We start from the raw sequence: 19,198 nt of genomic DNA, 5'->3' as shown, positions 1-19,198 counted from the left end.
ACAGCGAGAAACTTAACATCAGGATTGATGGTCACGAAGTCAATGAAGTTAAGGAATTCTGCTACCTAGGCAGTAAAATAACCAATGACGGACGGAGCAAGGAGGACATCAAAAGCAGACTCACTATGACAAAAAAGGCATTTCTGGCCAAGAGAAGTCTACTAATACCGGCCTTAATTTGAGGAAGAAATTTCTGAGGATGTACGTCTGGAGTACAGCATTGTATGGTAGTGAAACGTGGACTGTGGGGAAACCGGAACAGAAGAGAATCGAAGCATTTGAGATGTGGTGCTATAGACGAATGTTGAAAATTAGGTGGACTGATAAGGTAAGGAATGAGGAGGTTCTACGCAGAATCGGAGAGGAAAGGAATATGTGGAAAACATTGATAAGGAGAAGGGACAGGATGATAGGACATCTGCTAAGACATGAGGGAATGACTTCCATGGTACTAGAGGGAGCTGTAGAGAGCAAAAACTGTAGAGGAAGACAGAGATTGGAATACGTCAAGCAAATAATTGAGGACGTAGGTTGCAAGTGCTACTCTGAGATGAAGAGGTTGGCACAGGAAAGGAATTCGTGGCGGGCCGCATCAAACCAGTCAGTAGACTGATGACCAAGAAAAAAAAAAGGATACATTTACGCAAGTATCAGGACTGTACAAGCAACTTGATTCTAGATCAAATTTCCATTACGCATGGTTCTGATAGCGCTGAAGCTTGTGGATGCCAGAGCATATGTATCGAGAACATGGAGCCTTGTGGAAGCATCCGTCAGTGGTTTCATTTGATTTAATTTTTACTTGGTCCTGTTAAATTATATTCTGTAGAGAGGCTGTGCTGTAGTGTAAGATAAGACGAAGACTAAATTATTGGATGGAAAAAAGGGAAGGAAAACAGCAGTACTGTCTGGCATATACCGTAGCAACGTAGCATGCCTACTGCAGACAGATAATATGGGAATAATACTTTTGTTTCTTTAACCACTCTTTACTTCACGTTTCCTCTTCTGATTTTTTCGTAACGCAAGCAAAATTGCTGTCAAAGCCAGCGCATCGTTGTCTGAGCTCGACATTTTCTACTGTACAAATTGACGCCTGTACAAGCATGCGTGCACATGCATGCATATCAAGTATGCACTTATGTGTGTGGCCGACTCAAGGCAGACCAGCATAACGCACATCTGTGTGGCCTTGGTCAAGTTGTTAGCATCATCTCACCACAGCTGGCAAGTGAAACTTTAGATATTTTGCACAGAAAAATCGTACTGTTCCGCGTACTTAAACTTAGGAGAACGTTTCCAGTTGTTGCGCCCTTTCTTTTGCACATTCTGATGCACCTGCCCGAAAGAATAAAAACTGAAATTTATGGTAAGCTCCTATGGGACCAAACTGCTGAGGTCATTGGTCTCTAGCCTTACACACTACTTAATCTAACTTAAACTAACTTACGCTAAGGACAACACATACACACATGCCCGATGAAGGGCTCGAACCTCCAAGGGGGGAGCTACGTGAACCGTAGCAAGGCCCAGACCACTCGGGTACCACGCGCGGCCCCGAAGGAAACCCGGAGCATGTACTCTCCTCTGACAATGCGCCACTCCCAGTTTTCAACATCACTAGCTTCTCTGGTTTCAGCTCTTGAAGAAGAAAAATCAGTTGCCTATATATACACTCTGTCACCTCACTGACAGTGTCCCCAGCGGAGTTAAGCCATCATAAAGGCGGCGGCTATTGCAAAGAGCGAAATGGACAAAAACAGTACTGAAGTGGATGAGGTCGTTTAAGGAAGAGGAATCTAGTAGGGAAAAACCGCAAGTGCAAAATTTCATGGGAAACTGAAATGTGGAAGCGATGTTAAGGCTAATTTTGAGCAATATGAGTATGAAAGAAGACATTAGTAGGGTGGAAAAAGTCATTAGTAGGGTGGAAAAAGACATTAGTAGTACAGAAAGTAGTATAAAAAAACATTAGCAGGTTGGAAAAGAGAACTAACAGCATTAGAACTGACATAATTAGCTTAAAGGATGAACTGAAGTTGTTGTTGTGGTCTTCAGTCCTGAGACTGGTTTGATGCAGCTCTCCATGCTACTCTATCCTGTGCAAGCTTCTTCATCTCCCAGTACCTACTGCAGCCTACATCCTTCTGTATCTGTTTAGTGTATTCATCTCTTGGTCTCCCTCTACGATTTTTACCCTCCACGCTGCCCTACAGATTGAGTAACATTGGGCAGAGGCTACAACCCTGTCTCACTCCCTTCCCAACCACTGCTTCCCTTTCATGTTGTGGGGCGGCGGGTGGAATTATTGTTATTAATGTTCCTATTATTTATTTAATGCTGTTGTTTGCCGTTCTCAACACTGGCTCTCTAACTACAATATTGGCAACCATAAAGTGATTAGCAAAATGTGAAGCCTGTAATTAGAATTCCTAGTGCCCACTTCATCTGAGAAATACATTTATAGCTACAGCTTATAGCTCTGAGGAATTAGGAGATTGTCTGGGATTCATGATCAAAAACCATTCTCTCTAAAATGTTCACTATATTCTGAAAGTCACAGACCAAAAAGAATCCACACAATCCAACTACCAGAGCAGTTCAGAGTCTAATGCGCTGATGCAACTATAACTGTTCAAATTAAATGTTTAAGTGAATGCTCGCCATAATTTGATGATAATGTTCATCAAACGCCACGCTAAATAATGGTAGAATGTCTGTCCCGCGGCGGCACATGAAAATACGACAGACGCAAACTGAAGATAGATCATTAAAGTCATCCCAGAATTAACACTTCACTCGAGAACGATTTCATGATTACGCGTATTCTGAGTAACTTATTACGGCATCCGAGGCTGTTCATAGCAATGATACCGATGCGACGCGACTCCCGGCACAGGTGGTGCGCTAATCAGCGTCTGGAGAGAACTGGGGCCTTTTCCTCTCGCGCAGCATTCTTATATATAAAGCTGCGGTGCGGACGGCTAAGGGAACGCCTAATCAAATCCGCTCTCCCGACTAGCCGCTGGGCTAGTAATGCACCACTTTAAGTTATCGAATAAATCATTGCTTCCTTTGCTGATGGCCGATGAAGCTCTCAATTTAAATGTGCAATCAGCACACAGGTAAGTAATCATAATAAAAGTCTGACGTGGCTAAGTCAAATATTTTGGGCGAGAGAATTAATTTAATTACACTACACGCAGTAGACGAGCTCTGAACTTGCCCTTTGGTGATACGCTATCGCTATAGTTTTATAATTATTCAGTTGAAACTTCTCACATCTTTATGATTATAGCGTATCTCACTTCTACTTAAATTTAAACATCCTAGCGTTATTTATTCGCCTACTTAATCTATCTTGCTTCCTTAATTTCTAAGACAAAAACCAGAAAATCATGTATTTCAACTAAAATTTTAATTTGTAAGATCCGGAATACTGTTTCTACTAAATTATTACGAAAAAGGAATCTAAATATAAATTTTTAAGTTTCTAGCTCTTTTCTGTTGCGCCAATGATTTTTACAGAAAAACGTCCAAATTTCGAAAATGGTTAAAGTTATTGAACTGATATTCAACACATATTGATTTGGTGTTACTCCTGACATGCTAGAAACGTTTCAGGTTATTTACTTGATTTTTAAAGTATTGCACAACATTTATGACGTCAGATCTAGTTACAGCGGACTGGCTGGCACACAATGGAAAGGCTGATGTGAATTTTATATGGCGTGAGTAGGCTGCTTCCGTACAATGTCCCTCGACTCTTATAACTGCCATCTGGTTTCTGTACAAATTGTAAATAGCCCTTCACTCCCTTTATTTTATCACTGCCAACTTCAGAATCTGAAAGAGAGTATTCCAGTCAACATTGTCAAAAGATTTCTCCAAGTCTACAAATGCTAGAAACGTAGGTTTGCCTTTCCTTAATCTAGTTTCTAAGATAAGTCGTAGGGTCAGTATTGCCTCACGTGTTCCAATATTCCTACGGAATCCAAACTGATCTTCCCCGAGGTCGGCTTCTACCAGTTTTTCCATTCGTCTGTAAAGAATTCGCGTTAGTATTTTGCATCCGTGACGTATTAAACTGATAGTTCGGTAATTTTCACATCTGTCAGCACCTGATTTCTTTGGGATTGGGAAGTAAGAAATTAAAAAGGAGATTCAAGTAATCAGCTCTAATCTTTCATAATTAAATTTGAAGTTTGATGCAGTAGTTATGGATTGTGACAATACTAAAGAGAAATTAACATTGAGTACTAACTGTATAGAAGAGAGAGAGAAACTTTGTGGTGACAATAGTAGGAAGGTGAAGGTTCTCGAGAAACAATGTGCTGAAAATAGGGTTAAACTTGGGAACCAAATCGAACACATAAAAATGATTCAGAAACTGAGGTAGAAACCAAGTGTACAGTAGTGGCAGAGGAAAAACTGGAAAAATTAAATGAAAATGTAGATTCAGAATTGACTGAAATGGAGAAAATCGAGGAAGAGGTACAACATCTAAAGCATAGAGAAAGTGACAGTAGTTGTAATGATGATAGCAATGACTAATCCAGTAGTGATGAGAATGGGGTATTTGAATTTATAATTAGTAGTGAGGGTAATGTGTTAAGTAAAGAAAGAATAAAGGAGGATAATATTAGGCGTAGTGAAGAGTTGGTGTTTGAGAGTGGTAGTGAGGAAGAGAACCATGCTATCTGTCATTTGACTGTGTCAGATAATTACTCTGGAAAGCAGGATGATAGGTTTTCCAGGAAAAGGATTACTGAGGACTTGTCTGAAGAAGATCATATGGTAAGTAAAATGGAAGTGTGGCACCCTGTAATAGCAGGAAGGGTACAAGGGATACATGCTAAGTGTTTACTGGACAGTGGTAGTGACATGAAAGGCATTTTTTATTCTATTAAGAACACAGAGGTTATAGTAGTGATGCATGTTGCTGGAATAAAAGCTCTTGGTGCTACTGGTAAGCTATCAAACAGAGTGAAACAAGAGGTACTGTTAACTGTGGAATTGGCAGGATAGCTGTTGGAGTGCAGTTCCTTGGTGGTTCAAAATCTCAGCATTGATGTAATATTTGGGGCTAATTTCTTGTGTAAGCAGCAAGTAGGGGATTCAACAATCTGTGTTGAATTCATTATGTGGCGATAATGCTTAACCCATCTGTCTGCCTCATTTTTCGTGTTTCCTGAGGCAGTCAACTTTTCTCCTATCCTATCTGTATTTATATATAGTATGTTGTGTTAATTATAAGTAATGCAATCATAAGGAGATGGAAGAAAATAAAGTGGTACCATGGTTATAGAATTTCTGTCAAACAATGAGGTAAGGTAACCTGAATATGAAGGGTGTCAGCATATGTGGAGCACAATTAACATCTGAAGTAATCAGATCACTGGTGCACCAGCAGAGGCTACATAGAGTAAAAACCACCTTAAATATGAGAGCTCGATATTAATTGTGGCATAACAGAAGCGTTTGTGTTCAAATCAGTTAGTATATGGAGATATGTATCTATCTGTGTCATAGTAAAGCCTTTTCTAACAGTACAGAATGACAACTTTAAACATAGTTGTCTGGCGTGATGTATGTGGAAAGAATAAGCAAGATTTGTATGTACATCGCCCTTCAGGCTAGGATGTTAAGCAATTTGATGTAATACAGTGAGATAATAGTTTTTCTGAGTGATAATTTTGTTTGATCAGTAACAAAAGTTAAGTTTGTCTTAGCATAAGGAGCAGGTGTTTATTTATTATATAGTGAACCAGTAAGTAAATAATAAAATAATGAACAATGTTAGGGTCTTAGTGGTTAGGGAGCCTGTCTCTGCAGTAGGGATATTTTTTGAGAATGCGCTCCACTGGCTAACAAGGTAAGAAATGTAAGTGAAGTAATGTTGCTGACAGAGATGATTAATGCAACAGATAACTGTATACAAACAGATGTGGTGTAACTGTAATGATAATCTAATTGTGGACAAGGAAACATTGGGTACTGGTTATATTTTGCAATTAATGACACTGCAGCTGGGAATAAGGGCTTCACAGAAACAGCAATATTGTAGTGATTTACAAGTCATATAATGCTGCATCATTGGATCAGTAGGTTATCTGAAAACTTCTATTAAAATTTTACTATTCACCACCTTTCATACTATAGTCAATTGTGGTGCTAATAATTATAATGTTATGAGAACTATGTAATGTATTTATATTTGATGTAATGACTATCATTTTTCATTAGTGTTAAACATTTTTTTCTTAGACATAAATTAGAAGTAAAAGTAAGTGTCTAATTTTTTCATATACTGTGGTGGAGGAGAACCACCACCAAGGGAACTGATATCAGTGCATTTCCTTGCTAACTGCCAATTGGATCTGTTGAAGGCGTGGGCAGCTTGGTGAGAAAGTGAGTTAAAGATCATTAAAAGTGTGAAAGTGCTTGTGAAACTCATTGCAACCCATGAGGATTTATTATCTGAAGCAAGACAGGACTTGTTTCAAATGAAACGTATATTTAAAAGTAATCTTCGCTTACCCTAAAAGGACATCAATAACGATGAAGCTGCATAATTAATGTTATAAGTATAGCCTGCAAATATTTTGTGCAATTTTGCAATACACTATATGTAATGATTTTGTATGGAGATTTTCATATGGCCAGTTAGTATAAGTAGGAATTTGAAAAAAATATATGTGCTGTAGTTTTTGATAGGATTCCTTATGCAATCTTTTTTTGTTTTTAGATTTTAAACCCGATTTCTGGCGTCCCTAGTGGTCATTGAATTGCCCAGTTAGCCAATTGCAATATCTACCTGGTCAATCCACTGAGGGGGTGATGTGATGAAGCGAGCTGGGATAATTTTACTTCCCCTCTTGTTTTGCCATCTGCCTCCTTATATTCGTTTTTTTTCAATTTGAACTAATTACCATTAACATACGTGAGTATAATCTGTATTTTCATAAAAGACAAAGGCTGGACCTGTTTTAAAGACTACAACAACAGATCTAATTTTGTGCTTAGTTTTATGTATGTAATTGATTTTTAATTTATTTCGATTATGCCTAGTTAGTATCTTTTGTTATACGGTGAAATCAATAAATGTTTGGTAGCATAAATTCTATCGTTGATGTATAAACAAATATAAATTCTGTTCTAAGTATAAATATTTGGAGGAACAACTAAGAGTATTCATAAAGGATCTATTTGGCTCTATTCGAAAACATGTTAGAAAAGCCAGCCGTTAATTAATTCCAGAGTAATTAACAGTTTTGTCCAAAGTATTTTTACCGTACTTACATTTGTTAATTTCATGATTTAAACAAATATTTCAGCTTAACTCTTGTAGTAGAAGAAACTGTTAAAAAAAGAACCTATTTTCCATGTATTCACTTAATTTGATGAGTTAAGTTTTAATTGTGATTTGTGTAAATTTAACTTCGAACAATATGTAGATTCAGTACCTATTATCGTGATGATATATAAGGGCCCGATTGTTGGTCACGAGACAGTCAGTCCACGGCCGAGTTTCAGAGGAGGAACCTGTGTCAGAATGACAACAATGCATCAACTTAACAGTGAAATAAGTGTTACACCAATAGGCCGTGTGTTAAAGCAATGACAGTGTCTGTTCGATACGTATCTGATTATTACGAAAGAACTATGAATTATGTGGTTATGTTTTCACTGCCCATAGTTGTTCAACAGTAAACTATTGAAGCAGTATGTGGATGTTCGACTGCAACTATTAAGTATGCTTATCGAAAGTTAAACAATAGTGCAATGGCCACATATAACTGTGTAATATTGGAGGGTTGTGAACAGTGAAAATGAAAGACTGGAACGCAACTGTGCATCTGTCGGCTACATCATTTAGAGTATATAGTAGCTGCACTTTCACACCCAATTTTTCAGCCAGTACGTCAGCACCGAGGACAACAAATGAAGAAACAAGAGAAGGCGTACCGCTATACCCTGAAGATTTGCCTAATTTATTTTGGCTATGGTTTTATTTTTAATTCCACACCTACAATGAAATGGCAAATATCATGGGATTGCGATGTGTTCATATGCAGACGGTGATATTAATGTGTAAACGAGGCTGAGCTGTAATTTGTCCTCAAGTGATCGATGTGAAAACGTTTACGAAGTGATTATGGCAGCACGACACACATTAACGGATTTTGAACGCCGAATGGCAGTTTGAGCTAGACGCATGGGACATTCCATTTCGGAAATCGTTAGGGAACTCAGTATTCTGAGATCCACAGTGTCAAGAGTGTGTCGAGAATGTCAAATTATGGGCAGTAGCCGATGGCCTTCACTAAACGACCGAGAGCAGCGGCGTTGCGCAGAATTGCCAGTGGTAAAAGAACCAACAATGTTTGAAATAACCGGCAGAAATGAATGTGGGACATAATACGAACTTATCCGTTAGGAGAGTAAGGCGAAATTTTGCGTTTATGGGCTACGGCAGCAGATGACCGACGCTCGTGCCTTTGCTATCAGCGCGACATCGGCTGTAGCGCCTGTTATGGGCCATCGACCATATCGGCTGGCCTCTAGACGACTAGAAAACCGTGGCCTGTTCAGTTGAGACCCGATTTCAGTTGGGAAGATGGTGGGGTTCGAGTGTGGCGCGGACTCCACACCGCCATGGACCCAAGTTATGAACAAGGCACTGTGCAAGCTGATGGTGGCTCCATAATAGTGTGGACTATGTTTGAATGGAATGGAATGGATTCTATGGATGTTTGACTATTTGGAGACCACTTACAGCCGTTCACGGACGTCAGCTTTTCCAAAAAACGATGGAGTTTTTATGGATGACGATGCGCCTTGTCACTGGGTCACAATTGTTCGCGATTATTTTGAAGAACATCCTGACAATTTGAGCGAATGATTTGCCACCCAGATCGCCCGACATGAATCCCACTGAACGTTTATGGGACACAATCCAGAGGTCAATTTTTTGCGCAAAATCCCCCACCGGTAACACTCGCCATTATAGACGGCTACAGAGACAGCTCGGCACAATATTTCTGCAGGGGATTTCCAATGACTTGTTGAGTCCATGCCACATCGAGTTCCTGCACTACGCTGGGTAAAGGGAGGTCCGACAGGACATTAGGAAGTAACACGTGATTTATGTCACCTCGGTGTAAGTTACTTTTAGTTTTCGTAAAGGTTATTTTTCCATCCTCCGTTTCCCTCGAATCTAAGCGCTGGCACGATTGTAGATAGTAGGTGTTGCAAAACAATTTTTGAGCAGCTACAAGCTGCAGTGCAAAATCTATAAGACGCTTACTCAGAGAAATTTAAAAATGCGGACCCACCGAATGTTTAACCTTCTTCCACTGGTGAACCGAATCCGCGCGTGTTGCTAGCACGACAGCAACACGTGCTCCACGCATTGGCTGACAGACCAGAACAACAGAGGCACGGCAGAGGCGACGCCCTTCTCGTTGACTCAGGGCGACCCGCCCTTCCGCCCGGCGCCAACTATCCAGCCTCAAAGCAGCTGCTTCCGCCATCCCATAGCGCACCTACGAAAACGAGAATCTCATTAAGACATAACGCGACAAGTCACTCGAAAACAAATGTTTTAATGGAATACGAGGCGTGTTACTATTATTATTATTTGCGTCGAGATCCTGCAGTATCACGCAAAGCATTCTGCCTCATTTGAACATTCTTTCTGATCTTCGACGATTCTCTCATTTCTTTCTCTGTGGAGTCTCTTTCTAACCTCAGTCCGCTTTGTCCGTGCTTTCTTTGGGACTTCAGTCACTTACCTAACATTCCACGTGTACACCTTGTCCCTGTATATGTTTCTGTCTTGAACTTCTATTGGATCGATTTTTGCTTTTTCTAGGTCAAGTCTGACTTTATGCTGTTGTTGATTTGACCCCTTGTATGTGTGTCAGAATCCTGTTGGTGAGGCTTGTTGGTGTTAGCCTACTGATGTGCTCTGACATCTGCTGCTAGGTTTGACATCTTTCCTGTGGTTGTCCTAGAGCGGAATCTGTATCCCTCTTCTTTCAGCTTTGGGCCGAGAATTTTTCTCATGATTAAGCGTTCTTCCTTCAGTATGTTTTCCATTTCGTTTTTCGTATGAAGTGTTAGTGTCCCACTTCCATACAGTACTTTAGGTTTGATTACCGTGTTATGGTATCTGATCTTTGTCTGAATGCACTTGTACTTCTTATAGTATATGTCTTGGGTTCTGCCGTGAGCTCTCTTCATTTTTTGCAATCGAGTCCTCTATGAAATATTTTCTCCTCCTGAAGGTTCGAGGATTTCACCTAGATATTTGAAATGTGTAACCCTGTTTATCTTGTCGTATTTTGTGCCTAATATCTGTATGTTCAGTTTTGATTGGAAGAATTCAAACTTCTGGAGAGAGATTTGCAGGCCAACTTTTTCTGCACATTCTGTCAGTATTGCTATTAATGGTTGCTGTTGCTTCGTTATCCGAGAGTATGGCTATGTCATCTGCGAAAGCTATCATTGAGATTTCTATCTTGTCCCGGGATCGTCGTAGTCGTGTTGGTTTCCAGTGTCCTTGGATTTTCAGTTATTTTCCCCATTACCTCATTATTTTGTCCAGGATAAGGTTAAACAGGAGAAAGAAAACTAGCGTTCTACGGATCGGAGCGTGGAATGTCAGATCCCTTAATCGGGCAGGTAGGTTAGAAAATTTAAAAGGGAAATGGATAGGTTAAAGTTAGATATAGTGGGAATTAGTGAAGTTCGGTGGCAGGAGCAACAAGACTTTTGGTCAGGTGAATACAGGGTTATAAATACAAAATCAAATAGGGGTAATGCAGGAGTAGGTTTAATAATGAATAAAAAAATAGGAGTGCGGGTAAGCTACTACAAACAGCATAGTGAACGCATTATTGTGGCCAAGATAGACACGAAGCCCATGCCTACTACAGTAGTACAAGTTTATATGCCAACTGGCTCTGCATATGATAAAGAAATTGATGAAATGTATGACGAGATAAAAGAAATTATTCAGGTAGTGAAGGGAGACGAAAATTTAATAGTCATGGGTGACTGGAATTCGTCAGTAGGAAAAGGGAGAGAAGGAAACATAGTAGGTGAATATGGATTGGGGGGAAGGAATGAAAGAGGAAGCCGCCTTGTAGAATTTTGCACAGAGCATAACTTAATCATAGCTAACACTTGGTTCAAGAATCATAAAAGAAGGTTGTATACATGGAAAAATCCTGGAGATACTAGAAGGTATCAGATAGATTATATAATGGTAAGTCAGAGATTTAGGAACCAGGTTTAAAATTGTAAGACATTTCCAGGGGCAGATGTGGACTCTGACCACAATCTATTGGTTATGAACTGTAGATTAAAACTGAAGAAACTGCAAAAAGGTGGGAATTTAAAGAGAAGAGACCTGTATAAACTGATTAAACCAGAGGTTGTACAGAGTTTCAAGGAGAGCATAAGGGAACAATTGTCACGAATGGGGAAAAGAAATACAGTAGAAGAAGAATGGGTAGCTCTGACGGATGAAGTAGTGAGGGCAGGCAGCAGAGGATCAAGTAGGTAAAAAGACAACGGCTGGTAGAAATCCTTGGGTAACAGAAGAAATATTGATGAAAGGAGAAAATATAAAAACGCAGTAAATGAAGCAGGCAAAAAGGAATACAAACGTCTCAAAAATGAGATTGACAGGAAGAGCAAAATGGCTAAGCAGGGATGGCTAGAGGACAAATGCAACGATGTAGAGGCTTATCTGACTAGGGCTAAGATATATACTGCCTACAGGAAAATTAAAGAGACCTTTGGAGAAAAGAGAGCCACATGTGTGAATATCAAGAGCTCAGATGGAAACCCAGATCCAAGCAAAGAAGGGAAAGCAGAAAGGTGGAAGGAGTATATAGAGGGTCTATACAAGGGCGATGTACTTGAGGACAATATTATAGTAATGGAAGAGGATGTAGATGAAGATGAAATGGGAGATAAGATACTGCGTGAAGTGTTTGACACAGCATTGAAAGACCTGAGTCGAAATAAGGCCCCAGGAGTAGACAACATTCCATTGGAACTACTGACGGCCTTGGGAGAGCCAGTCCTGACAAAACTCTACCATCTGGTGAGCAAGATGTATGAGACAGGTGAAATACCCTCAGACTTCAAGAAGAATATAATAATCACAATCCCAAAGAAAGCAGGTGTTGACAGATGTGAAAATTACCGAACTATCAGTTTAATGAGTCACTGCTGCAAAATACTAACGCGAATTCTTTACAGACGAATGGAAAAACTGGTAGAAGCTGACCTCGGGGAAGATCAGTTTGGATTCCGCAGAAATGTTGGAACACGTGAGGCAATACTGACCCTAAGACTTATCTTAGAAAATAGATTAAGGAAAGGCAAACCTACGTTTCTAGCATTTGTAGACTTAGAGAAAGCTTTTGACAATGTTGATTGGAATACTCTCTTTCAAATTCTGAAGGTGGCAGGGGTAAAATACAGGGAGCGAAAGGCTATTTACAATTTGTACAGAAAGCAGATAGCAGTTATAAGAGTCGAGGGGCATGAAAGGGAAGCAGGGGTTGCGAAGGGAGTGAGACAGGGTTGTAGCCTGTCCCCGATGTTATTCAATCTGTATATTGAGCAAGCAGTAAAGGAAACAAAAGAAAAATTCGGAGTAGGTATTAAAATCCATGGAGAAGAAATAACAACTTTGAGGTTCGCCGATGACATTGTAATTCTGTCAGAGACAGCAAAGGACTTGGAAGAGCAGTTGAACGGAATAGACAGTGTCTTGAAAGGAGGATATAAGATGAACATCAACAAAAGCAAAACGATGATAATGGAATGTAGTCGAATTAAGTCGGGTGATGCTGAGGAATTAGATTAGGAAATGAGACACTTAAAGCAGTAAAGGAGTTTTACTATTTGGGGAGCAAAATAACTGATGATGGTCGAAGTAGAGAGGATATAAAATGTAGACTGGCAATGGCAAGGAAAGCGTTTCTGAAGAAGAAAAATTTGTTAACATCGAGTATAGATTTAAGTGTCAAGAAGTCGTTTCTGAAAGTATTTGTATGGAGTGTAGCCGTGTATGGAAGTGAAACATGGACGATAAATAGTTTGGACAAGAAGAGAATAGAAGCTTTTGAAATGTGGTGCTACAGAAGAATGCTGAAGATTAGATGGGTAGATCACGTAACTAATGAGGAGGTATTGAATAGGATTGGGGAGAAGAGGAGTTTGTGCCACGACTTGACTAGAAGAAGGGACTGGTTGGTAGGACATGTTCTGAGGCATCAAGGGATCACAAATTTAGCATTGGAGGGCAGCGTGGTGGGTAAAAATCGTAGAGGGAGATCAAGAGATGAATACACTAACCAGATTCAGATGGATGTAGGTTGCAGTAAGTACTGGGAGATGAAGAAGCTTGCACAGGATAGGGTAGCATGGAGAGCTGCATCAAACCAGTCTCAGGACTGAAGACGACAACAACAACAACAACAACAACAAGGTTAAACAATAGTGGTGATAATCGCTCACCTTGGCGTACTCCTGTTTTGATGAATGGGTCAGAAATTTCACCCATCAATTTAAATCCAATATTATGCCAGCCAGTGCATGTCTGATAAGTCGCAGTGTTTTTGGGTCGAGTGTCACTTCTTATAAGATGTTGAGTAAGCATTGTCAGTCAACAGAAGCGTATGCTTTCTTCAAATCTATGAAAGGAAAAATGATTGCAGTATTCCTGATAGCCTTCTACTTTAGAACTGTTTTCAGTTCGAAGATTTTCTCTGTGCCTGGTATCCACCAATTTTGTGTTCTAACTGTTCCTGTGTTCTCTACAGTAATGACGCCGAGAGAATTTTGTAGATGACTTGTAGCAGGGAGATTCCTCTGCAATTGTTCAAATCTCCTCTCATGTGCAGCGGGTCGATAAGTGCACGTTTCCAGTCGTCAGAAGTTTTTCTGTTTGCCAGATGGTTATCATTATTTGTGCAGGTCCTTGTAAAGACATTACCCAAGCTTATTTAGTAGTTTTGCAATGATTCCGTCTTCACTAGATGCCTTGTTGTTTTATAATATGAGTACATGTTTGTGGATCTCCTCATATGTTGGTGGCAGACATTCTGAGTGACTGGAAATACAGTCCTGTGTAATCTTGTTTCAGTGTCAGGGCAGTTAAGAAGATCAGAGAGATGACGTGCCAGTTCCTGACAATTCAGTTAATACCGGTTTTCCATCTTCTTTTCTAAAGCATAAATGTTGAGTTGTGTACCCATGGACGTTCCTTGCGAAAGTCCTGTTATTATTATTATTATTATTATGATTATTATCATTATCTTCACTGATCCAGGTGTCATCTCACAATCGTGCACAAATTTTCTGGGTAACACAGTAAAAACAATTAGTTCAAAATATACGGCTCATGGAATACATAATATGCTTTATAAGACTAGGACTGGTGGTCGGTCGTGGCCTTGATTAAGGAACCATCCCGGCATTGGCTCAGTGATCTAGCAAAACTACGTAAAACCAAAATCATTACGGCTGGACAGGCAGCTCCATGTTCTCGAATTTCGGGTCGGTGTCTCAAAAACTGCACTGTCCTATTAGTTTGGTCTCCATTGTACAATGTTTCTTGGTTTACTCACAGTTTGTTTCAGGTAACATGTAATGTAAAACACCGTTCCGTTTCTCTTCGCCGAACGCAGTAAAGCCCTCTCGCACAGAGTAAGGTTCACCTTAAGTTTGCTAGATGGCACACATGATTGTTGGCTTGCAGGGAGGAGAGATGGCTAGACTGAATGCCCAAGCTCCCCCGTGGTGTAAAGCCCGTCTCGCACGGACTAAAGCGGCCCCTAGCCGATCAATAACAATGACAATAATATAGTGCAACATTATTGATGTTTTCTCACAGGATGCTCAGTAATATTATCAATAATTTTGTATATATATATATATATATATATATATACTCCTGGAAATGGAAAAAAGAACACATTGACACCGGTGTGTCAGACCCACCATACTTGCTCCGGACACTGCGAGAGGGCTGTACAAGCAATGATCACACGCACGGCACAGCGGACACACCAGGAACCGCGGTGTTGGCCGTCGAATGGCGCTAGCTGCGCAGCATTTGTGCACCGCCGCCGTCAGTGTCAGCCAGTTTGCCGTGGCATACGGAGCTCCATCGCAGTCTTTAACACTGGTAGCATGCCGCGACAGCGTGGGCGTGAACCGTATGTGCAGTTGACGGACTTTGAGCGAGGGCGTATAGTGGGCATGCGGGAGGCCGGGTGGACGTACCGCCGAATTGCTCAACACGTGGGGCGTGAGGTCTCCACAGTACATCGATGTTGTCGCCAGTGGTCGGCGGAAGGTGCACGTGCCCGTCGACCTGGGACCGGACCGCAGCGACGCACGGATGCACGCCAAGACCGTAGGATCCAACGCAGTGCCGTAGGGGACCGCACCGCCACTTCCCAGCAAATTAGGGACACTGTTGCTCCTGGGGTATCGGCGAGGACCATTCGCAACCGTCTCCATGAAGCTGGGCTACGGTCCCGCACACCGTTAGGCCGTCTTCCGCTCACGCCCCAACATCGTGCAGCCCGCCTTCAGTGGTGTCGCGACAGGCGTGAATGGAGGGACGAATGGAGACGTGTCGTCTTCAGCGATGAGAGTCGCTTCTGCCTTGGTGCCAATGATGGTCGTATGCGTGTTTGGCGCCGTGCAGGTGAGCGCCACAATCAGGACTGCATACGACCGAGGCACACAGGGCCAACACCCGGCATCATGGTGTGGGGAGCGATCTCCTACACTGGCCGTACACCACTGGTGATCGTCGAGGGTACACTGAATAGTGCACGGTACATCCAAACCGTCATCGAACCCATCGTTCTACCATTCCTAGACCGGCAAGGGAACTTGTTCCAACAGGACAATGCACGTCCGCATGTATCCCGTGCCACCCAACGTGCTCTAGAAGGTGTAAGTCAACTACCCTGGCCAGCAAGATCTCCGGATCTGTCCCCCATTGAGCATGTTTGGGACTGGATGAAGCGTCGTCTCACGCGGTCTGCACGTCCAGCACGAACGCTGGTCCAACTGAGGCGCCAGGTGGAAATGGCATGGCAAGCCGTTCCACAGGACTACATCCAGCATCTCTACGATCGTCTCCATGGGAGAATAGCAGCCTGCATTGCTGCGAAAGGTGGATATACACTGTACTAGTGCCGACATTGTGCATGCTCTGTTGCCTGTGTCTATGTGCCTGTGGTTCTGTCAGTGTGATCATGTGATGTATCTGACCCCAGGAATGTGTCAATAAAGTTTCCCCTTCCTGGGACAATGAATTCACGGTGTTCTTATTTCAATTTCCAGGAATATATATATATATATATATATATATATATATATATATATATATATATATATATATATAAAACGCGGATGAAAAATTGGTTCAAGGAACATCAACGATCACTCACGAAAACTGAGTAATTAACGAAGAGAACTGAAGTCGAAAAAAGGAACAGATTATCATAACTTTTTGTGTATTTATGGTCCAACATTTGCTACATTACTGAAAATGGTTGTCCCCACACACTGGCACTCCATACATAGCCATTTGCCGCCCCTTACCCCTCGCTCAATAAATTTCAGCAGATGTTCACATTCCTATCATCAAAAAACAAAATAATGTAAAGTTCCATCAAGTCAGCGATTATCTATTACGCTACGATAGCTTGCTAATGGCAGTTCTTTTGAAGACTTGAAATATACAAGTGCACTTCCACCTTACAGTATTTGAGACATAGTCATTCCAACATGTCATGCAATAATATGTGCACTGAACGTTTATATTCGGATACGTATCGTATACTCAGAGATAAATGTTTACACACAATTTTATTCATAACTTTGCATTAATTAATTTTTTGTAAACACATCTTCCTTCGTGGCAGTTCCCTATATTTTCTGGCAACAAATCATACGATTTATTATTCTTAACACTTGTACTTTTCTACTCATCTGCCCTAAAATACCAAAATGCTGGTAATTTTTATACATTTCGATGTACTCTAATAGTAATATTCCTTCGTCTCGTTTTTAACTCATTTTCCACACAACAAAAACAAACCTAATCTGAGCTAACCTCCTGGGTCTATTACCAAGCAAGAGACTGTCAAAGATATTGCCAATACTGCGTACAGACGGCACAATACCTTTTCAGGCAGCGCAATATATTACAAAGTTACTGATGTATTTAATATACTTGTTTGATCTCTGAATCTCACTCCCAGATGGTCAATATTATTCATCCAGGGATACTGTCAATATCATTGATCGTCTAAGGCCGCTTCAGGTTCGCTGTCAGCTTACTTTCCGGCCCGCGCGATGGGTCCCTTGCAGCCCCTATCGTCTGCTAGCCGGCTTCCCTGCAGGGAACTGTCAATGTTTGCCGTGATCGCTCCGGTGCTACTTTCCTTGTAAGGGGATGTCCATTAATTACATGAGTGTTTTTAAAATTTGGATTCCCCTTACCTCTCTCTGCCTCCTTCATGAGATGTTGTGCCCCCCCTCACCCTCCTGTGAGATTCACCGTATAACTTTTAAATAATTAAATTTATTTGCTATTATCATGGTTTTGCTTCATACCACGAAAACTATCTAAAGTGTGGCTTCCATGCACTACATTTTTTCTGTGAAATTAAATTTGGAAATGATAACTACATTTGTGGTGCACTGTAATGAGTTTAATTAAATTGTCTTGAAAGCTCGCAATTAGCTCTGTATATATCGTGGCTTTTATAAATAATTTCAGCAAACAAGCAAATGCATAATAGGCTGCGACGCCACCTTCCCTAGCCGGCCGACGTGGCCGCGCGGTTCTGGCGCTGCAGTCTGGAACCGCGAGACCGCTACGGTCGCAGGTTCGAATCCTGCCTCGGGCATGGATGTGTGTGATGTCCTTAGGTTAGTTAGGTTTAACTAGTTCTAAGTTCTAGGGGACTAATGACCTTAGCAGTTGAGTCCCATAGTGCTCAGAGCCAGAGCCACCTTCCCTAATTCCTCACTCACTCCAAGGGCATTTATGTGCTTTCCCAGTTGTAATGATTGGACACATGACACCCATGTATGTTGGTGGTACAGGAAGACAGTGATTAGACGTACCTACGTCCTCATCGTGCTTCCACTCCAGCCTACCATCCACGTTGCACAGTAGCGCCTCAGCCTGACGGATGACCACACGCGTTTGTGGAACTCCGACGACAGTTGCTCGCGAGGTTGCATGCAGCGCCGACCTGTGTTTCTGCAGCTTCGCACGCGAAGTAGACACCTCAAGTCCTGCAGCGTCTGTTACGGATAATTTGATCATTAATCAAAAGAGACGGGCAGTATAATTGTAAGGCATTTGGTAATGGCCCGCATGTTTGGGATACACCGTGAGAGATTGACGAAGATGGAACAGTGCGAACGACCTCCCATCGTGTTCCCCAGGCTTCGGCACAGTTGGTTCTCCAATCGCATGGAGGATCGGGTTAGGCAGAGGTATGAAACGTCCGCGAACCACAGCAAGCAGCGCACTTCCAAGGACCTTGCGACAGTCGTGATTTTCACACTTGATCATCTGCAAATACAAATTACAATTTGAGTATGATTTCGAGATTCATGGAAGCGAATTTAATAGGGATTTTACCATGAAGTACATATATAACATACTGGGTTTCTTTGACGTAGTTTTCTTATCATTGTTCATCGGGCAAGTCGGGAACTATAAATTGGGTATTGTTCGGCTTTATGTATTTGGCAACGACTTTGTGCCCGTCTGTTAATACCGATCTCCATATTTCGCCCAGAATTTTGCTTGCTTTCTGGAAGTTCTCCAGTTCTAATATGGATGGCGGCGCGTTGTAGCCGCGCTGTCGCAGGCGCCTTGCCACGGTTCGCGCGACGCCCCCCCCCCACCCACCCCCGCCCCCCGTCGGAGGTTCGAGTCCTCCTTCGGGCATGGGTGAGTTAGATCAAGTAGTGTGTTAGCCTAGGGACCGATGACCTCAGCAGTTTGGTCCCGTAGGAACTTGCCAGAAATTTCCAATTTCTGAGATGGGATTCACAGCTTTGCCGCTATCACTTACATGCGGTCCATAAGGCTAATGAGGAAGAATCAGGCTTATCAGTTGTC

The sequence above is a fragment of the Schistocerca nitens genome, chromosome 8, assembly GCF_023898315.1.
Source record: "Schistocerca nitens isolate TAMUIC-IGC-003100 chromosome 8, iqSchNite1.1, whole genome shotgun sequence".
NCBI lineage: Eukaryota > Metazoa > Arthropoda > Insecta > Orthoptera > Acrididae > Schistocerca > Schistocerca nitens.
This window is presented reverse-complemented; position numbering follows the sequence as displayed.